General features: G+C 41.1%; 1 protein-coding gene across 5 annotated transcripts in view; it reads left to right on the top strand.

Moving 5' to 3' along the window:
- Window positions 1-22,987, top strand: part of DAB2 (DAB adaptor protein 2) — a 69,772-nt gene that overhangs the window by 12,077 nt on the left and 34,708 nt on the right. The window contains exon 1 of one of the 5 annotated variants that reach the window (XM_049648752.1): window positions 5,114-5,416. The exons of 1 other annotated variant lie outside the window; for it this stretch is intronic. The gene's annotated coding sequence lies outside the window, so the exon portion shown is untranslated. Of the gene's footprint in view, window positions 1-5,113; window positions 5,417-19,039; window positions 19,620-22,987 lie in introns of those variants that run through there. 3 more of the 5 variants (XM_049648755.1, XM_049648756.1, XM_049648754.1) reach the window with 3 other exon arrangements.

Below are 22,987 nucleotides of genomic sequence, written 5' to 3' on the forward strand. Positions count from 1 at the left end.
CATCCTGTCTCAGTTTTCCAGTGGTCCCTTTGAAGCCAAGATGTAGTATGACTTCAGGGGTAGTAGAGGGTCATCCTAGGAGTTGGAAGTCATCTAATTCTTCTCTTTCCGGTAACCTTAAGCTGGGTACAGAGTGGAGTTGACAATTGCCTCACCTGATCAAAACAGGAAAAAAAATCTGTCCCTGTTCTTCCTGATGACTAAGATCTCTTTAACAATGAGCGGTGTCTTTCATGCCACAGTAAGACACGGGATTGGAAATGCAGTGCAAATGTCTGGGTATAGGTCAGTGTACATGGCTGATATCAGATCTTTCTCTGAAAACAAGCTTTGACAGGGGAGGAGCAGGGAGAGAGTCACCACCAAAGCCAGGACACTGTCTGAAGCTGTTGAGAGCCAATGGGAGAGAGAAAAGCCAATGTCTAAAGACCAATGGCACCTGCCTCCTCTCATCCTAGCAGTTCTGCCCAATCCACTTAACTCTCATCACTCAGAGAAGGACAGACTGAGTATGCTCTTGGTTGTGGGAGAGCTCAGTGTTTCTTAAAGTGTGGTACCCAGGACTATAGCATCTGAATGACCCAGAGGTGTGGGTAAGCACTCAGATTCCCAGGCACTTCGTGCCCCCTGCTGACCCACTCACATGCCTTTCCAGTCCAGGTCTCTGGGGCTGGGGTCAGGAATTAGCCCTTGTTGCAAGCTCCCAGAGTGTCTGCTGGGAACATCAATGTTGGAGAACTATTGTTCTCAAGGCCAGATGAGATCATGAGAACGCATGATGAATACTCAACTCACTTTTGAAAGATCTTGAGGAAAACACCTCAGTGAAAGCTATTTTTTTAATGTTTATTTGTTTTTGAGAGAGAGAGAGCAGGGGAATGGCAGAGAGAGAGAGTGGGGCAGAAGAGCCAAAGCGAGCTCCTCACTGATGGCAGAGAGCCCAATGTGGGGCTTGAACTCACGAACCACAAGATTGCTACTTGAGCAGAAGTCAGACTTTTAAATGACTGAGTGACCCAGGCACCCTGAAAGCTATTTTATGGATTTCTTTTATAACTCTTCTCCTTCTTTATCTTAAAATCATTTGGTGTATTTTAAAAAAAAATTAGGCAAACCTGTGTATATACCATTTCACGTAGATGCACAAATGTGATCTCTATAGATCTGCATATAGGCTATTTTAATTTTTTTCCCTTTTTGCACAACTTGTACCTCCTTCCTTCCCCTGTCTATTCTCATCTCCGTCAGGTCCCCAGTGATCTATAATGCAATCCAGCCTCTAGTCTCCCTTATAATCATACAAACACACACACACACACACACACACACACACACACACACAGATAGGTGTTGCTTTTTGTATTACTAAAACAGAAACATATTTTACATTTTTCTTTATCTTGTTTTTCTCACTCAACAATACCTAATAGAAATTCTTCCATATTACAAGGCTTAACTCCACAATTTATTCTTTTAAATGATTGCATATGATTTCACAGTGCAGATGAATCAGAACTGACTCAATCATTCCCCTATTGACAAAGTTTGTTCCCAGGTTCTTACTATGGACAATGCAGTGATTAACATCTCTGCTTTATTTCTAGGGATAGATTCTTATTCACAGGATGGAGAACTATTTAAGTGTTGGCTACAATAATAATTAATACTGGCATTTTGTAGGATTTTATGCATTTTTATCTTTAACAACTCTTTTCAAATTGCTTTCCAAAGAAGATGTTGTAACTGGTAGTTCATATGCGTATTCTTTTTCCCCTTTATAACTTCTCATTATAAAAGTTTATACTGGTAGCAAAATGTAATTAGTTATATGAATTTATCATATTGAATTTTTAAAGTCCTTCACTTTAAACATCCCAACTTATCAAGTGCCATTTGAATTTTACTAGTCCTACACATCACAAGCAAATACCAAGCATTGTGTTCTGAGGTGCTATACATGTATAACCAAGAAAATAAACCAAAGCAACCAACCAAACCAAACAAAAACAGGTTGCCTTCAGTAAGACTGCCCTCCAGATATTTTAGATTTTAGTTAGATCAATGGATAGATAGATAGGTAGATAATAGGAAAGCCTCTAATATTTGTCATGCCTTGCCAACAGCCAAATCTGATAGGGTCAATTTTTCTGTATCTGTAAACATGCAGGATAAGTCAAGGTCAAAGAACATTTTCTGGGAACAATAGCCATTTTCTTCATTTTTTTATGACACTGAGGAGGAAAAAGAAAAGACGTGACCTCACTAGATCCATAAACTTTAACCAGTCCTTGTTCGATTAGAACATCTGGAAGTGTCCAACAAGGCACCAAGGTGCTCAGACAGTTCACCTATGACCAAATCCAAAGTGCCATTTCAGTTCATGAGAAATGGAAGGATTCAGAATGGGATGTTTAAGGGAGACAAGAGGAGTAGGGAGGCGGATAGAAGAAGGGAGAGAGAAAGCATTAGGTCTGCGAGCTAAAGGGGGAAAAACCAGCTTAATTATGGAAGAAAAGACACACACATAGGATAGCTTGCACAAGCAGAGTTGCTGTGGAAGCACATTCCAGGAAAATCTTAAGAGATTACTTTAATAATAAACCATGCATTCTTCAGCAAGCCATCACGGGATTAACTACCCCTTTCCTAGGCTGGGAACACAGTCGTCAGGTTTTTTTGGTTTTTTTTTTTTTTTCTTTTTTTTCTCCTTCTCCCTCGAAGACGGGATTTGTGCAAGGGAAAGTCATGCAAGGACCGTACTTTTTCAAACATTGCATTAAATTTTCCTTACCTTAATTTTCTAAACATTAAATTTCAGTGGTGATAAGAAAAGACCATTGAAGCAGGGTTAACATCTGGGTGGTCTTGGGTGTGATTCTCCAGCTGGAAGGGAGTTCATTTTAGACCTACTGAAAAGTGAACAGCTTTGATGGGGCAGGAGACTGTGTTCCATCAGAGATTAAAAGGGTTAAATTTATTTTCATCCTTCTTTTTTTTTTCTTCTTACTGTGAGCAAGACACTGAATTACTGCCAGAAGCAGTATCAGCACCCTAGAGATATAAAAGTACTCTTCAAATCAGAGTTCTCCACTGTGGACTCAAGATTTCTCTGTAAAATGACAGGGCCGTCTATTTTAAGCTGGATGTGTGAGCCCACAGTTCATAAATGGACCGTTTTCATCAAAGTCTTCTCTTGAAATTCCAGCTCATTGCGGACGAAATCATTTTCTTCCTCTGGCTCCTTAGACATATCCCTTCCATTTGGTAGAGCAAACATAAGTTAATATTGCTTGATAAGAGTCTTGATTTTAAAAAAATAGGTTTGGGGCACCTGGGTGGCTCAGTGGGTTAAGCGTCCGACTTGGGCTCAGGTCATGATCTCACGGTTTGTGAGTTTGAGCCCCGCATCGGGCTCTATGCTTACAGCTCAGAGCCTGGAGCCTGCTTGGGATTCTGTGTCTCCCTCTCTCTCCCTGCCTCTCCCCTGCTCATGGTCTGTGTCTCTCTCTCTCAAAAATAAACATTAAAAAAAATTTAAAAAAATAGGTTTGGGTGGTCACTTCTGAGTTGAGAAAGTATTACCTATTGAGTTAAAAGGGAAACCCTTTTTTTCCCCCTGAATTGCTAATGCCTCTATTTGCCTGAAATCAGCCTCATTTTTTCAGCTACTTAGGCCTTGGAGGTGAAACTATCCTTCTGGACTTCTGGGTCTTAGAAATAAAACACTATATCCTAAAATGTACCAGAATTTAAGTTCTCTGAATAAATGTTGTAAATACTATCCTAAGATTAAAGCCTACATACTTATCATTCACAGGAAGTCCTTTTTTTTTTTAATAATAGCAAATCATCTCAGCAACATTGAAAACTGTCAGCACCACATTCCCCACCCCCGCACCCTCAGGTGTGAGGGGATGAGACAGGTGGCAGAAATAGCAGAGGCCAGGAGAGGTGGTGTTCTCCTTGTGGCAGGGTGGTGCCGCTCAGTGCCCCTGGCTCCCTGGCGGTCCCCAGCCTGACCTACTTGAGAGCAGGAAGTGCCCATCACGCTGCGGCTTTACAGCTGGGCTAGGCTTGGACCACAAAATACATCCTTGGTGTCCCATGAGCCCGATTTGAACCCTCAGTTTCCAGAGGTAAGATGCAAATCCACTGTGTGTTGCTTACTCGATGAAATCAATAACCCCTTCTCGTCCAACTCATAATTTGGCACTTTCACATTTAGTACACACCGTTTCCAACTTAAAAAAAAAAAACAAAAACAAAACAGGAACACAGACATGCTTTTCACCAGAATAATTTCATATTTCTTAAAAAGTGACAGAGTTTCTGGGGATATTGTACAATTGCTCATGATTTTAAAATATGGAGAAAATGAATTCCCAGCTTGGTAAGTTTCACCAAGATGAGAATGCCTTGTGCTGAGCACCTCATTTTCAAATATGTTTCTTATGTTTCATATTTTTCATAGAGGTATAGGGACCACCGTGGAAATCAGTGCAGGAGAGTGTTCATCTTACGTGTCTGCACACAGATGCACACGCTAATGGAAATATATAATTTTTGTTGGTATCAGATGTTCAGCTTACTTAGGTTATATAGAGGTGAACGTTTTTGTTTATATCAATTTCATAGAGTATTGTTTTTATAGCTGTATATCGGGATGTCATGTCATACCTAAATACAGTATGTTCTACATGTACACACACAGATTCCCCACCAATTTAAGTGCCCCCACAGAGACCACGCCTGTAAAGGGGCTAATCACCCATTTCGCTGTAAACAGCAGGTCCGCGCTGGGACCCACTGCCTCTCGCCAGGAAAGTCAGGAGAAAAGGCAGCCCTTTGTTCCAAGGTCCCCAACGGGTTAGGATGACTTCGGGTGCCACATCACTGGAAGTGGCAATCCGGCCAAGGAATTTGTGAAACGAAGGTCCGGTGGATCCCACCCCTTTCCTGCGGAGTTTCCCTTTCCTGTCCTTATTTGCCCCCTCCCCTGTCCCGCGGCCCCAGCTGGGGAGGCCGGGGCTCCGGCTGCACCCTCCCTCCTCTTTGCCGCGCGGGGCTTGGGGAGGGGGGGCGCGATCGCCCCCCGCTGGCGGGGCTCGCGCGCGAGTGGAGCCGGGCGCCGTGCGTGGCCGCGGCTCGAGTTAATAAACAGTTAAGTTTGGAAGACTCAGCAGACACGTTGAGGGGGAGTTACCAAGCCCAGGCAGCAAAAACATCCCGGCGCATTCCTGGGGAGTCCTCGGCTGCCAGCATCTGATTAGAACCATATCTCGCCGGGAGTGGCCGCGCGGCTCCGAGGCTCCCGGGCCGGCGGCTATTTAAGCGCGGCCCGCCGTGTCGGCTGCGCGGCAGCCTGGAGGCTCGACACCCGGGAGTCATGCTCGCTTCGCGGAGGCGCTAGCTGGCCGTGAGTAGCTTGCCCGGCCTTCTTCCCCGTGGCTCCATTTTTGGCGACCTCCTTCCCCTCCTTTGCTTTTCCCCCTAGGGGTGCAGATCCGGGACAGTGTGTCTGTGTGTGTGTGTGGGGGGGGGGGGGGGGGGGGGGGGGGGGGTGGGGGGGGGGGGGGGGGGGGGGGGGGGGGGAAGGATGGAGTGGAGGTGGGGGGGGGAATCTTAGAAATGAGACCGTACTTGGGGAAACGCGGTTTTGTGGCCTGACAACCGAGGAATGCTTCCACGGAATGCATTTACCTTTGGGGTCGGGCTCCAGATGTCCAGCTTGTGACATTTAACAAGCACCTCCTTTTGTGTGTGCGTGTGTGTGCTTGTTTAAAAGCTCTGTGGGCAACCCCGGTAGGACGCTGGTGTGGCTGCTGACTACCTAATTAACTCCTCCAAGGGTGTTTATTTTTGCCCTGTGACAAAGACTGGGGACCTGGCTTGTGCCCCCGAGAAGCTTTTTCCTGGTGACTGACAACGTTTGGCATGAAAATGTGAACTTTGTCTTACACCCGCGTTCTTAAGAAAGTATCTGCCCAAGAGACTGAACAAACTTGTTTTAAATCCCTGGAGCATTTAAAAGGTGTTGGCCTGCTTGCTGTAAACTGGCTGGAAAGATTAAGTAAGAATTCTAGAAAAGGGGGGAAAAATGAATGGGTTAAAACCATGGAGCCCCAGTCAGCATAGCGGTTTTCATAGCATAGAGCTGACTCTGTTATTTGTTTCTGCTTCCTTTCCTCTTGACTCAATTCCTAGCCTGGAATTCAGGTCCACAGTCAGTTTCAGCAGGGAGCTGTTTGAGTCCAAAGGGAAATTTAACTGGATTAAAAGCACTTAAAGAATCTGGATGTTATCTCCACCGCATTCCCCCACCCCACCCCCACCCCACCTTTTCCTCTTTCTTTTTGGTTTGTGTTTGGAAGGAAGAGAGGCACACTTGTAAAGTGAGAAGAGCAGAAATAAGCTTCCAGACACATGGAAAGACTTAAAAATTATGGAGGGGAGACTTCATGAATAGTAAATGTTGTTATTACACTATAAAGTGACCTAATGAAAAAATTTCTGGCTCTAATCAGGCAAAGCAGAGGAGTGGGGGAGAAGGAGGTAAGACAAAAACTAACTCAAACAGAAGTAATGGCTGAAGGAAGAAGGCAGCTACAAAAATGCCTTCAAGATGTCTGATAAGGCTCTTGGAATGGCTTTGATGGGATATATAATTGATCTTCTTTGCAGGCTGGAGGTCGGCACAGGAGCATCTACTGGCTGGTGGGGAGGGAGGAACTAGCTGGGAATGGGGGAGCATCCTAGCTACCAAATGGCTCCTCTCCACGCTCCATGACATCTCCATGCTTGCTTCGGGCACTGGCAGTCAGGCCACGATTAGGCCGATTTTCTCTGGGCCTACTGCCCCGCCCACCCCAGGTTCTGTCCCCCACTGAAGGGAGACAGGCCTCGATGACATTGTAGGAAAGTTTATGGCCTTGAGAATTCAGAAGTTTTTGGGATTGAGCTCTCCTTAATCTTTGGGGAAGGAAGGACCTTTTTTTGTTGAAGCGCTGCACATGTGGAAATAAACAGTACCACACTTAATACAACAAGGAGTGTGCCATGTAGACAGTGTCCTAGAAAAAGCGGGAAGGAGACCTAGTGGCCTTTTCCAATGTGTATTTCTGGGACTGATTACTTCTAAATTGCTAATCAGTTTCCCCCTGAGGCAGACGGGATTCTTTTTCCCATTGGTGAATAAGCTACCTTCCCCTTCCCCTTCCCCTTCCCACTGTCATCTCTATCCCTTCTTATCCAAATGACTGCTCTAGAAACCAGGTCTTCTTAAGCTATACCCTCCCACATTTTAATGGGCGGCTGGGACAAAGTGGTGGTAGTGGAATGTCCTCCAACTTTGAGCCAGGACACAAACGTCATTGCCATTCTCGCCATCTTGGACACAATCGATCTTCCCCTGAGGATGTGAGAGAGGGCAGGGAGCCATGTGTGGCCCTTGTTAAAAGCCTTGTCCAACTTGCTGAGGAAGAGTCCACATTTCCCCTCGAGACTTTTTACAGATTTTAGATTCAACTAAAAGTCCAAATTCCTGTGGATTAGGTTTATTTGGTGCCTTGTTCCACGAGGTTGAGTGGATCTTTGTCTCCTTGTTTGAGTTGAAGAGAATTGCTCTTAAGACACTTGTTGGCATGAGGTGGTACAGGGACCTCTGGAAGCTTCTGGCCAGGTGGGCTGGGGGCGATATTTATTGGCCTGCTTGGTCATGCCTCAATTATCTGAAGATTAAGAGAGTAGGAAGATATAGGCCAGCAGGAGGCTTTGTGGACACGTGGGCTCTTGGTGGCACAGCAAACATATCCTGCTTCGTTTCTGATTCTACCCTAAGCCTAAGCTTGCTCCCACTGATATTTTTTTACCTGAATGGTTTTGAAGGCTCCATGTGTTTCTCTCCTTCAATGTCTCCTGCCCGGAGGATGTAACTAATGTCAAGGACAAGCGGAGGTGCTGAAATACTGGAGAAGCCTACTGAAGACTGAGCTCTCCAGCGTGCTCAGTTGCCCTAATGGTTATCAGAGCACACCTCCCTAGGTGGAAAACCTTGAAAGCTCACTGGTTGGGGAGTTTCGGCTCACAGATCCAACGTATCAGGTTTTCTGTCCTCCAAACGGAATCAGAACGAGAACTACCCTGGCGATCTGAGACACCTGAGTCACAGGATGTGCTCTTTTAAAATTCTCTCTGGTGCTGTGTGTCATTCTCGACTTGAAGCCGTGCCACTGAGTGGCACGGAGGTAGGCCAGAGTCACCTTGTGGTGAACTAGCTGTACCGTTGGTTAGGTGTGGTTGGTGGGAACCTAACTCACGGGAACAGAGCCTGACGGGATTGCATGAATCAGGAGGCAAGCGGGCAGTCAAGTTTCCTCCTCTACAAGAAGCTGCTACTTTCTGATGAGGAGGGCAAGGCAGGCCAAGTATGGACACCGAGGACTAGCAGTCATGCCAGTTTCTGCCTCCCACCCAGGACAGTCAGGTATCGGGTTGAGAGCGTGGGTTCTGGGATCCTGCTGCCTTGGTTCAGATCCCAGCCACACCACTGTTGCTTAAGTGACCTTGGGCAAATTGCATAACCTCTCTGTACTTAAGCTTTCTTATCTGGAGAGAATAAGAGTACCTACCCCAAGCTTGTTGGGAGGAGCGTGAGTCTAATATGCTCAGAATACTTTTTTTAAATGTTTATTTATTTATTTTTGAGAGAGAGAGAGAGAGAGAGAGAGAGCACGAGCAGGGAAGGGACAGAAGGAGAGGGAGACAGAGAATCCCAAGCAGGCTCCATGCTGTCAGCACAGTGCCTGACTCGGGGCTTGAACTCATGAGCCATGAGATAATGACCTAAGCTGAAATCAAGAGTCAGAGGCTTAACCCACAGAGCCACCCAGATGCCCCTATGCATAGAATACTTTATTCTGTTTGACTTAGAAATGGGTTGCTTTATTTATTTATTTATTTATTTAGCCCACTGAACCACTGAATTAAGTGTCTTTGTGAAAACTGAAGGCAGAGGGGAGAAATGTCTCCATCAAAATAGGGCGCTGCTCATCAACCTGGAAAACGTGAATCATTCAAGCACTTCATATTAACAAAGCCGTGTGTTTGCTGTGCTCACGGAGGCTGGAACAGACAGGGAGTTACTCTCTGTTCTTTGCCTGGAAGCCTGCAGTTTGGTTTGGTCAAGCTGACCTCCTCTGGTCTCGCTGAAGTCTCCACCCCCTCTCAGCCTCCCTGCGGAGAAAGAGCAGTTCTTCCCCAAGTCAGCATGAAACTAGAAGGAAGTGGGAAAGGAGGGACCACCCATACTACACTGAGTGACTAGGCTAGAAATAAAGTCTTCCAAGTGCATGCGGCCCCATCCTATCCTTGCCCACATAGCTGGGCAGGTTGCCATGGTTACTCCCCTTCCTGCATCCTTCTCCTACCCTGGAAGGAAGCCTGCCACTCCAGGGCAAGCAAAATCTGAACAAATTGCTTCCTGGTCTAAAAATGGAAGTTGCTTTTTTATTGGTAGCCTCCTGTCTTCTACCTACCTCACCCTTTTCCTCTTCTAAACTTACTTTAATCTTACCACTTAATTGTCTAAGTCTTACTAATTCTTACGTCATCAAGGTGGCCAAACCTTAAGCGTTACGAAATTTCAGGAACATGGGAGCTGTTGGCTCAGTATTGAAGAAGCCTGGCAATTTTTCTCTGCTACCATAATTTATACAAGCTAGCTGAGGCAAGTGACCTTTAACTGCCTTACGCTAGCGAGAATTCTGAATGACCTGAGCAAGCAGAGTGGTCGGCTATAAGGAAATTACCAGAAGGCAGAATGAGGAAGCGTGAGGGCTGTCACTTAGATTTTTAGGTAACCACAAAGTAAGGGAGCAGGTGGCATAGGAACTAGGAATCCTGGCAGAGTGAGATTTAAAACACTATTCAACCTGGAAGACTTTTGGGTGAGGGATATGTGCTTTAACAGTTTCTCTGAGTAAACAGCTGTCCTATCTCTCTCTAGCAATGTGATGCAAAGAGTCTGTTACTCTGAAATAGACTTCGGTCTCTGTGTGATAGAGGAAATGCATAAGCTCTCATTTAAAAAATAAAATGCATTCTGTCTTCCAAGATTGGACACTTAGTTGCCTTGGTGTGTATTTCACAGCTAGAGAGAATTCATCTAAGATAGTAGTTCTCAGAGTGTGGTCCCCAGACTGCAACATTGGCATCATCTGGGAACTTGTTAGACATGCAAATTCTTGGTCTCCATCCCAAATCCACTGAGCCAAATTCTAGCAGTAGGTTTCATCCAGTGGTATTTCAACCAGCCCTCTGTGTGATCTAAGAGTAACTTTCACAATTCATTTGTTTTATAATCCAGTTGTTCAGTGGAAAGCATAACAAAGTATTTGGATTCCTACAGTCATGGAAATAATAAGCAAAGCACTTAAACATAGCTCAGTTTAACCGCATCTTAGGATGCAAAAAGATGAAAAAGGACAGACCTTGACATTTTTCCTACTATCTCAATTATTGCTGTCTTGATCCTAGGAGAACCGATATACTCCTTAGTTTTATATATCACCTCACTTCCAAATCCTTTCTCCACTTTTGGGTTTTTTTTAAGGTCATAATTAATCTCCATTTATTAGGAGACTGTCCCAGTTACTTCTTTTAAAAAAGATTCTAGTAAACTAGATCATTACCCTTGAACCAGATGGTTTTCTCTAACCTATAAAACTTTTTATTTTGTTTTTTATGCAATGCCGAGAGTGCAGATGAAGGCCTCTCCAAATTGGTAAATGAATCTACTGCACTTAGTTTTTATAGAGCTTTATGGTTTATAAAGTACCATTCCATTCTCCCATTTAACTTTCACTTCAAATAACTTACCATAGAAAAAATGTCTCCATTTCTTAGCTCAGATCTGATCAGTGCAGATCAACTTGTCCTAGGTCCTACCATTAAAGGGGAAAGCCAGGATTCAAGCATGATTTGAATCTTGGTGTTTCTTTAGTAAGTACCTATTATGTTAATTATGTTGCTAGCCTGACAATGAAAGAACTCCTAGGGAGTGGAAATCTAGAAGAAAGTCTGTACCTCCTGAGGCAAAGGCCGTGGACTCTGGATCTGCATTGCGGTGGCAGCTGCACCATTTCTTAGGCACGCTGCTCACGTCTCTGACCCTTGGGTGTTGCCTCACCCACCCTGCAAAACAGTCCTAAGAATGCCTGATGTTAATCAGAGAGTGATGTTGAGCAGAGATCACACCTTAGACTGAAAAATACAAGGGTGTGATCTAAAGTTAGAGAATTGGAACTCTGGTTTCGAGAAGGTGGCACATGATTAGTGGGTAAGAGCTCGGATTATGAACGGCAAATGACTGGGACCACCAGTCGCTTTGTCATTGAAGACAAGAGATACCATGTCTGAGCTTTGTTTTCTCCATCAGTAGAATAGGTGGCCCCAAAGTTAAAGGTGAACCCATTAAAAAAAAAAAAACAAACTTTCTCAGAGTCGTTGCATCCGCAGTACCCCTACTCTAGAACCAAAATTCTCGGTACAACAACTAAGCTGATATTTGGAAAATGTTCTCGCTTTCATTGTTTGTGAGCTTTAAGCAAGCTAAAATCTAGAGACGAATTTCCGCTGAAAATTAGGAGACCTTCCTTCTTGCACACCTTGAAACTATAAAATGTGAGGGTCAAGCAGGAGAATGTGGCAATGCTTCATAAACCAGTACAGGCACGCAAATATTAACTCTTAAGGTACCACTTAAATCTCATCCGGGCAGGACAATTCAGTCCTCCTAAGGTCTAGAGTTCATCCATACTCAGAGAACTGGACAGTGATGAACAGCTTCACTAAATGTGTCCATATTGGATATAGCTGCCCTCCTTGTTCTAAACATTTCACACAAATGACCTCACTGAGTTTTCATATTTTATGTGTCCTATTAGGGGCCCAAGGCCTGTTTTAATCTTCTAGAATATGTCACACAGATGCTAAAGTGCTTTTTATTATCATTTCTTTATCTATCATATGCTTGAGCATTTGTCAGTGGTCTAGGATAGTTGTAGGAAGAATGCTGAGTTATATGAAGAATTGGGCTTCGGGGCGCAATGTTAATCCAGATGGGAAACATATAATTGACCTCTAGATCAGAGGGTCAGAGTGGGAATGGTACACATAGTAGTTGCTCAAATGTCTGTTCTTGAAAAGAAAGTCTCAGATCTGCTTTAATTACATTAACACTGGGCGGTGGTAGTGGTATTTTTGGTTGTGTGTGTGTGTGTGTGTGTGTGTGTGTGTGTGTTTTAACCTTTGCTTCTAAAGTTAAACATCTTAATTGCAATCCTATTTTTTAAGTAGAAGACAAATATGTAACTGATAGAATAGGCTCTTCTATCCGCATCTGGTTGATAGTGAGATTTCATATCGATTTCTGCTTGGACCAAGGCTCAGCTATAACTGAAGATTTTGGAAAAACTCATAGACTTGAATTGAAAAGGTCATTTTATTCGGTGTCCAGGCTGCCTTCTGAAGGGTATCCTGATGCATGGATGCTTGCTTAACTGCCTGCCAACTTGTTCTTTGGGATTTCTGATTTATTTATCCTGCTCGTCTAAAGTTCTCAGTGACTAAAAGTTGGCTGTAATTGAAAGTTGGATGATAATATTTACCCGACACCTGCTAGCAGACAGATAAGTGCCAACAATTGCTGCCTGTAAGAAATTTAGAAAAAAAAAAAAGGCATCTACTCAACTAACCCGTGGTTTTATTATAATTAAGTGACACAGGTAGGGTCCAGAGAAAGAAAAGGCCACCAGTGTGGTAATGGACTTGGCTTTTAAAGGAATGGTGGAAGTCAGAAGAAAAACACATCTTTGGCAGAAGCACATAGGCAAATTGTGCAGGTGTATGTCCAAAGATACAGACTGGCCAGTGTGACCAAGAGAAAGTACAGATGGCAGAAAGAGAAGCGATGGGTTTGGAAAGGAGAGATGGATTGTGCTGAGACTTGGATGTAAGGATAAGAACTTAAATCTGTATTTGTTATGCAGTAGATGTCTTTGTTAAATCAGGAAAAGAAAATGCTGACTCAGATAAATTAACCTAGCTATATTGGTCGAATGAATTTGAGCAGAGATGGTTTAGCGGTTAAAGAAAAACCTGTATTTCATGAAAAATCAGCAAAGTAGAGAAAACGTCCGGCAAATGGAGTATTAAGGAGCAAACGGAAGTTATGTATTACCCCTAATGTTTTAAGTGCCCTGCTCTTTACCACGCTGTGTGGGGCCTCAAAAAGTAGGAGCTGACCTCAAAATTTCATTGAGTTGGAGAAAGAGTTCTACATGAATCAGAGGGCAACAATAGGTCATGGCAAGTGTATAAAAGCGATCCGCTGGTGAGAGGTCAAGGAAGACTCCCCTAAGGCAACACACCTTGAGTGGACTTTGAATGACAGGCAGAAATTCATGCAGGTGAAGGCAGTAAGTATTACAGATGAGGAAGGCAACACAGGAAGGCACAGTGTGTGTGTGTGTGTGTGTGTGTGTGTGTGTGTGTCTGTCCAGAGCAAATGGAAAAGATTAGCCTCTCTAGGGAACAGGTCTCTGTCTCTGTCTCTCTAAAGATACATTGATAGATAGATAGATAGATAGATAGATAGACGTGATTAGTACAAAAGCAGGAAGGCCATGAGGTCCGATAAAGTATTACCACAAGAATTCAGCCATAAAAGTAGGTCAGTTACAACTAGTGCCTTACAACTTAGATTTTCATGGGACCCTTTTGAGAAGGTGAAGGAAAAATTCATCCCACAAAGAGTTTCTTTACTTTATGTATTCTAAATATATTAAAAAGTACCTATGTTATGTGTACAGAAAATAGCAAAATAACACCGTAATATGAGTTGGCTAATTGTGAGGGACAAGATACGTGATATAAGGAAGTATAGCTCTTTTGGAAACAGGAACTTGGGGGTGGCAATGAGGCAAGATTAGGGAGGAATAGTGAAAATAATTTTTTGAAATTTTTTGATGGGGAGGGAGGGGGGTATGGACATATAGAGAATAGAGGGCCAAAAGTTTGCCTGATTTGGTAGACATGTGAACAGTCCAAGATAAATCTTAGCTTTGTTCTAAACTACAGATGGTACTGTGAATAGATCTTTTAGGTAAATCCAAGTACCAGATAAATTCTGTAGCTCTGTTTCCAGAGAGTGTATAGAGATACAAATGTTCAACTTTCTTTATGAAAACCCTTTAAGAGAAACAATGGAGGAAACTGTGTTCTGTTTTAGGATTTGGACCCTTATACTTTATGCAGCCAACACTTGTTTAAGGGCATACTATTTGCAGTGGTTATAAAGTCCAAATTTTTAAAGACTGACATTGACCAGGGGTTATCAGATACTCCCTTTGTACTGCTCTTGTAACCAGACTATGCCGCTTAAATAACCAAAGCTATTTTGGGGGGTGGCCCTGGTTATATTTTCATAATACTGCTTCATTAAAATCTGTAAGTCAGTAGTGTTGCCTGATCTGAAAGTGACACCATTGAACTCAGAAAATCTGATAATTAGGAGTTTGCTTCTAGAATACAGAGGCTCATGTCATCTCTGAATCGCTTGCTTTTCTGAATGACAAAGCTGAATGCCAAGTGAGCATAGCGTTTCTTTCTGGTGTTTATGAAAATAATGTTGATTCAGAAATTTGGATAACTTTTTAGGAAACATCGCTGACATTCTTTTTTTTAAGTTTACTTATTTATTGAGAGAGAGAGGCTGCATGCATGAGTGGGGGAGGGGCAGAGAGAGAAGGAGAGAGAACCCCAAGCAGAATCTGCGCTGTCAACCCATGACTCAGGGCTTGAACCCTGAGATGAACCGTGAGATCATGACCTAAGCTGAAATCAAGAGTCAAATACTTAACAGACTGAGCCACCCAGGTGCCCCCTGACATTCTTTAATAACCTAGTGTATCACAAGATTCTTTCCTCCCACTGTTTCTGTCACACAGATGCTCTTCCAGATTGTAATATGGTTGTAGGAGACTCTCAAACATTGAATGTAAATATCCTCTATCTAATTAGTGGTTTAAGTAAATGTCATAATTTGAAAACCGTGTGTCGAAGATGATAATTAAGCCCTTAAGATGAAATTTGCATCTTTCCATGGTTGATATGAAGAAAGCAGTTCATGTGGGATTCCTTGAAGTAGTATTAATTTTGCTCTTACAAAACACTATTAATGGCAGTGAGACTTTCTACCTTCATCAGAAGCATTTCCTCTAAAAAACTTACCACGAGCTAGAGAGCAAACTGAGGATTGATGGGCAGAAGTGGGGATGAGGGTGACCTAAATGGGTGATGGATATTAAGGAGGGCACTTGTCCTATTGAGCACTCGGTGTTATATGTAAGTGATGGATCACTGAATTCTACTCCGGAAACCAATATTACACTATATGTTCAATAACTAGAATTTAAAGAAAAAATCGAAGAATAAAAATAAATAAATAAATAAACAAATAAATAAAACAAATAAAATGAAAAATAAAAAACTTGGCACCAGTTGTTTACTAACACTTGCTTGTTCTCTGTATCGTAAGGCCCTTGAGAACAGAGACCACGTCTGTTTCATCAGAGTCTGTATAGCACAGCACAGCGCTTGGCACCCAGTAGGTGTTCAATAACCAATAACCAGATGGCCAAGTGAATGAATGGCAAGTTACTCTCACTTGCATTATTGATTGTAAATTATTATAGAGTGAGCAAAATGAGAAATTTCAGCTCGCCTTACCATCTACTGGTATACGTAAAACAGTTCTGAGTCTTTTTTTTTTTTTTTTTAACTTTAAGGTTATTTATAATGAGCAACATCCATGTGTTCCTCTAGTTTATATCTGCTCAGGGCCTGAGAAAGGCAGACAAGCTGTTACTGAAATTCTCCAGATGGTATGGTCTTTTCAAGTCCTTGGGTTAACTTCTACCAATGGAGTATTCATCATGGCTCATACATGGATCTTACTCGATAGGTATTATCACCTGGCCAATAATTATCGTAGTGGTGAATAGTTTTCAACCTGATAACTCCTCCCAAGGATGACTTCTTATTCTCCTTCTGTTTCTTCTTTTTAAAGTGGCTAGGAAACAGTTTCCTAAAAAAAACTAATAAAACTTGAGGAAATAGATGAAACCTTTGGCTCAGCGCTGGATAATTAACGTTATCCCTTTGACTTACACAATTTATGCCAAAATCAAAAGAAGCCTGGTTTTTTAGTTGGCATATGCTGCTGTAATGTAGGTAAAGATGTGATATCCATTAGGCTCTTTAAACTGCTTAAATTGGGTTGCCAATTAATTACTGTTGCACAGACCCCACTGGGTCCAAGGAAAACCAGTCAAAAAACCAACAATAGACCATATACTGATCAAGTTTTAAAAATCCCATCATAAAAGAATTTTTTTAAGCCCTAGTGACTATTTGATTCAAACCTTACTGTTCATTTTTTAATACATCAGGAGTGTTTCTCGATAACTTTATATAACCAAGTATCAAGGAATGACGTCTAAGTCAATAATGGCAGGCAGGATTCTATGTTTCAGATGTGCGCATGTTCACTTTGTAGTTTCTCTTAGCTTTTGAGTTTAATTTCACATGACTTCTAGCAAGCGCTCACGATTCTGTCTCTAGCCCAAAGTAGACTATAGATTTATCTGCATTATAAATATTGCTCTCTGACAAATTAGCTCATCTCTAAGGAATTTAATTCTAAAAATGCAGTAAGGCACTGTCACCCTGATATCACTATTCTAAATGCATAAGAAGCAATCTGTCTCTCATTCTACTTGCCCCTTCTTCACCAGCATTTCCTTAGTATTGACCTTTCTAGTCTTCTCAAGTTATGTGGAACGCATATATAAAATGGGAAAGTGCTGTATATTCTGCTTCATACGAGGAGCTATAATGATGTGACTGTTAGTCAGTAGCTGCCTTTTCTAAAGGATGTTCCTTTAGGTGCTCACATTTCAAAGTACCAATTCACTTACATAAACTTTTAGCAAACTGGCATTATGGGAACTCTATTTTTAGGATAAAATGGATCTTAGAATGAAGGTTATAAGACAAAATGGCCTTTGATTCTTTTTTTAAAGCCACCTTTGGGACACTTGTTCATATGAAGTTGAGGGTCACTGTGCATGATAGCTTGGCAAGATGGGATAACCTTGGATCTGACATTTGAGATTGTTAGACCTTAACCTTTCAATTAAAAGGCTTTGTTTCCAAAAGATTAGCCAAGTATTTAAATGAAAAAAAAAAAAAATGGCAGCGTTAAATCACTCAAAATGGCAAGTTCACGCAACTATCATACTACAAAGCTGTGTGACCCTTTGAAGCCATGGCTCCATATTCAGACTCGTCACCTCCCCAACCTCCACACCATTGCTCAAAACCTCAAAGTCTTTCCAGTACTGTCTAGACAAAATATACTCCTGAAAATTCATTCTAATCCAGTTTGACCCACCTTTTAACCTTTCTTCCTCCTATCACCCAGCACGGGTCTTGTATTCTAACGAAGCTGACATAAATATCCTTTGCTCACTGCTATCAATTTCTCTTTTCTCCGAAAAGTGTTTTCTGGATCGTTCACATTCCTCCAATCTGAAGAACTAGCTTAATTCCTTTTCTTGTATACTTCTAAAACAAAAGAAGTTGAGAGCATACGTATTAGACCTGTGTGGTTTTTAGTAGGTTCATGGACTTTTTTTAAGATTTTGTTTTAAATGTCTATTTATTTTTGAGAGAGAAAGAAAGAGAGCGTGCTAGTGGGGACAGGGCAGAGAGGGGCAGATGGAGGGACCCAGAGCAGGCTCTGCATGCTGACAGCAGAGAGCCCCATGCTGGGCTCCAACTCCAGGACCGGTGAGACCATGACCTGAGGTACCCAGGTGCCCTGTTGACTTTTGCACTTCACGTTCTCTTCTGTCAAGTAGGGATGATGATCCTTCCCCCATAGCACTAAACGACAGAGTCTTAGCATCACAGCTGGCATATAATAAACATCCAATAAACTTAACTTAAAAATATGGCATTATACCTTCTGTGTCTCTAAGAAACCTGTTTAAGCCATCACTGATCCTGCACTTTCTATCCACTTTGCTCTCTCTTTTCCGGGACATTTATCACCTTCTGAAAGACTGTAATCCATTTATGTGTTTCCCTGCTAGAAGGTAAACCCTATAAAGGAATAGATTCTTATTTTGCTCACTGACATATCCCAAGCTGCAGAAGAGTACCTGGCACATAGTAGGGGCATAGATTTATTACATTAATTAGCTTCATTCAGGGGTAAACTTTGTTTTCAGTCTCTAAACTGCAGTGGTTTTGAGCAGAGATTAGTCGCCAAACCCCATATGCTTTGAAAAAAAAAAAACAGAAGAATTAAAATTTTTAAAGCTGTCAGTATGTGAAAGCTTTTTTATTCCTTTTAAGGTAATTTTTTAATCCTTTTAAGGGCATTTCTTAAATGGAGGTGCAAACGTAGAATGAAACTTTGGGTAGGAAATCTCGACACTGGAGAGATCAAGCCTCAGAAAGAAATTTTAATCACATCCGCTTCTGATAATTAGCCCTAAGAGTAGAACTTTGCTTATTTTAGTGGGACTAAGAAAACTTAATCCCTTAATGTTGTTTCTCTTACTATATTCTTTGGCAAAACTCATTATCTATGTGCTTCTATAGTTTGTTAAGGAGTACATCCTAGTTTTAAAAAAAAACACACATTACAGCTATAAACATTCCTAATTTCAGCTTTTGCCGCACTAGAAGCCACCTATGGGGTATAGACGGGCTTGATCATTAGTTTTTTGAGGATTTGTTTTAACCTCCTTGTCTACAATATTGAGTCTTTTTAATAAAGATTGGATTAGGAACTTAATAATGGCTTTCAAAGAAGACTTGTCTTTGCATAGGGCTATAGAGTTCAGCTAAGGAAACGAATGATCTAATTACATTCTGTGATGCTAAAAATGCCTACATTATAAGACTAGAAATTAGCAGATTCCACCGTGCATCTGTCTAAACTTCAAGGACCAGATCAAGTTACATTTATTTAATGACCGTAATAGGGACAATAAAGAGAGGGTACACAGGGAACACCTATCTAATCACCTATATCTATCCCATGTTTTCCGTAAGTATTCAAGTATCAGTCACTTCCAAGCACAGAATTTTCCAGTAGGTCATTACTAGTTCAGGGACTAGACAAGATTGCTCTAAAAGCTATGAAACATGTTGCTTAAATGGTACATTTTTTATGAACCAGGAACACTTCCTTTATAGTGAGTCATTGATGCTGACGTTCCTGTGTAGGCTAACCAGAAGCCTTTTTGTAGTTCAACAAAAATATGAATGTATCATAATGGGCCAGGAGGTCTCAGTGGAAGCTCAGCAAAGTGGCACGTGATAAGCAACAATTGCTACTAGTACATCTTACGCTAAACTATAGACCCACACGGCACCATCATGTTTTATCATCTTCCAAAAACCCAATGGGGATGGTGTGCATTTAAGAGGCCCGGGAGAAGAAAGAACTCTCCTTCCATCCGCTTATTCTGGGAAAGGCTCCTGTGGTAAGTCAGATTTTGTTTTGTTTTTGTTTTTTTTACCAACTTCTTGTTTTAAAGCAAAGGCTTGCCATTAAAGGATACGTGTGTCCCTGAGTGCTAGGCAGGTTTACAAGTGATAACCTAATGCAAAGGAAGAATACGTGACACAATTTCGAGCCAAAGCTCTGATAAATAGAAAACAGAATATACTTCAAAAAATCATAGCGCAACTGTTAGACAATTGTAATCTCACTATTAACTTAAGTCGTATTTATTTAACATGAAATGAGTAAACAGTTACCCAGCATTAGATTCATATGAAAGCTGTCTGCAGCTGGAGATGATTTTGAATAACAGATTTTAAAGGGCACAGACATAGATCCAGTAAGTGAGACTTTATAGTCTAGAAAATCAGAGATGTATAAATTTATCATTTTAAGTTAAGGTGGAGGTGTATAAATTTATCGTTTTAAGTTAAGCCCTTTTAGGGAAGTAACAGTTCCTTTGGAACCATATGAATTGATGATTTGTTTAGTTAATTCATTTATTTCCTTTTAAAATGTACAAGCTGAGTTGCTTCTCAGACTAGCAGTATAGGTTTATAAGAAGCAGCATATTACATTCACTGTTACTTCACAAAAATATACAGCTAAGGCACCAATTATTTCTTCAGTCTTCTAGAATAATAACTAGATCAAAAGTAAAACAAACAAACAAAATTATATTGTGCTTGGGGAAAAAATAGCATTTTTCTAGGCTCCTCAAAGTCCATGGTTGATGCCACCCCAGGAGCTTATCTTAAAAAGAGAAAAAAAAAAAAAGTAAATGAAATATTTAAGACTTAAACCTTTGAAAGTGTTGTCTAATGACACAACCAGGATAATTTTCTTAAGTATCTTGCTTTTATGCAGCTGGTACAAATTTGATTTTTTTGTCCTCTCTCCCAGCCCTGGAATGATTTTAATGTCAGAAGAGATGATATAAGAAAACAACCCACTAGAATATGTTAGAAAACCTTCGAAGTCACTTTTGAAATCCTGGAATAAACTTTTTAAAATCTATACAGATTAAGGTGATACTTAAGGTCTTTCCTTGTGTTCTTTGATTATTTTAATCAGGAAAGATCAGGAGGCTGTATGTTCCTTTCATAAGAATGCTTAGTTCTCTGAAACCCTACCATCCATTTCAATCTTATTGGTAGAGGTCAATTAAATGACTTACCGAAGGTGGTATGGAAATTGACTCTAAAAGCTTCTTTAGATTAGGAACCATGTTTAGTGTTTGGAATCCCGTAGGAGTGGCTTTTTCCTGAAGGCTCTAGTAGATACAAGATTCTTTGAATTACTTTTCCAAGCTTGCTGACTGTATTTCATGATTCCTAAGGTAGATGTCTAGATGTGTTTATGGAAGGGGGACCAGTGAATGGTGATGACTCATGATTCCAACAGGCGTAATTATGGTTACATTTACTTGGATTTATATATATAATTCATGAAACAAAACCTTCCTCACCTGCTTAGACTTTATAAGCAAGAGTCTGATATTAAGTGGTAGGGGTTTTTTTATTGCGATTGGAACTTCTGTGCTCATCGATCTGTGCGGTGAATGGACCGCATACAGATACTTCAATACATTAGAATCATTTATTGTTTGATGTATTTGTTTCAGTTGTGCATCAATTAAAATCCCAAATCTGTTTCATTTAGCATGACTTAATATGCTACCTAGAATATTTCCATCCTTCAGTTTAATTTTAAAATGCATTTATTTATTGTCACATACTTTTCTTCTTTCACTGAAGTTTTTCATTTCTTTTCATTTTCTTTTTTTTTTAATATAATTTATTGTGAAAGTAGCTAACATACAGTGTATACTGTGTGCTCTTGGCTTCGGGAGTAGATCCCCATGATTCATCGCTTACATACAACACCCAGTGGTCATCCCAACAAGTGCCCTCCTGAATGCTTATTCGGTCTAGTATCATTTCCCGAAAGATGAGAGAGCAAGGAGAGTGTGAACTTTGGCTCAAGGACACTTGTGAATTTTTGTCATCTTTACTCACTCTGCAGCAGCTTCTTAGAGTTTTTGTATATAAACACACAGTTTCGAAGTCTAACTATTTCAGAACCTTTTTTTGGATCCTGCCTCCTAAATTTTCAGCACTTGAGTAGTACTCGTATATCACCTCAAGAAGCAAGAAAAACAGTTGGTAGATTCACCCCTCTCCCTGTACACCAGAACCTGAAATAACCTAGGCAATTCTTATCTGTTAACCTATCTGACTTGGTCAGCAACCAAAAAGTAGGAGAGTTCCCCTGGCTTTTTAGATAGCCTTCTGGAACTTTGTAACCTTGGTGTGTAGAGCAATGGTATCAGGAGGGGAGAGGGCTAGTTATCAGGTTGCTAGTTCTATGTAAACCTGAAATTTGACAAATAAATAGAAAATCTCTTTATTTTTTAAGCGATTCTTTCTTCCTTCCTATTTAAAAACAAACCAAGTCTTTTTTCTAAGAGAAATCAGCTAAGTTGTGAAGAACCATCCATAAAGTGATAATTGATATATCAAGCACACGGATAACAGTAAACAAAAAAGTGGTTTCAAAATATATATACATATATATTATATATGTATATATGTATACGTATATGTATATATATGTATGTGTATATGTATATATGTATATGAATATATATATGTATATGTATATATATGTATATATATGTATATGAATATATATATATATTCATTCTAGGGACGCCTGGGTAACTCAGTTAAGTGTCCAACTTCCGCTCAAGGTCACGATCTCACTGTTTGTGGGTTCGAGCCCCACAACGGGCTCTGAGCTGACAGCTCAGAGCCTGGAGCCTGCTTCAGATTCTGCGTCTCCCTCTCTCTCTCTCTCTCTCTCTCTCTCTGCTACTCCCCAGCTTGTGCTTTGCCTCTCTCTCTCTCTCAAAAAAAAATAACTAAACATTAAAAAAAATTAAAAATATAAAAATATATATTCTTAACCATGAGGGTTAGCAGGGCCACCATCATTCTTAGAAATGAAACTCAGCTGCCCTGTTGACTGTGGATATCTTGCCCAACTGGAGGAGATCATATCAGATGTGGAAATGTGAGCCATTCGCAAGTGTCTCATGGAAGGTTAATGCCAACTCTACGGGGAGACTGGACACTAAAACAAAGGACACATTCTACTGAAAAGACCACCTAGAACCCAGAGATAACATGTTAGGTTAAGATAACTTAAACTGATCTCGTGTTGTGTCTACATAACTAGAAGGACTTTTTGCATGGTTTTGGTCTCTGTGTAGACACAGAGAAAGAAGTGCTGCCTGTCCATATTCAATTCCTACACACACGGCCGTTTTACTCTTCTGTGCTGATG

Source organism: Panthera uncia, assembly GCF_023721935.1.
Source record: "Panthera uncia isolate 11264 chromosome A1 unlocalized genomic scaffold, Puncia_PCG_1.0 HiC_scaffold_17, whole genome shotgun sequence".
NCBI lineage: Eukaryota > Metazoa > Chordata > Mammalia > Carnivora > Felidae > Panthera > Panthera uncia.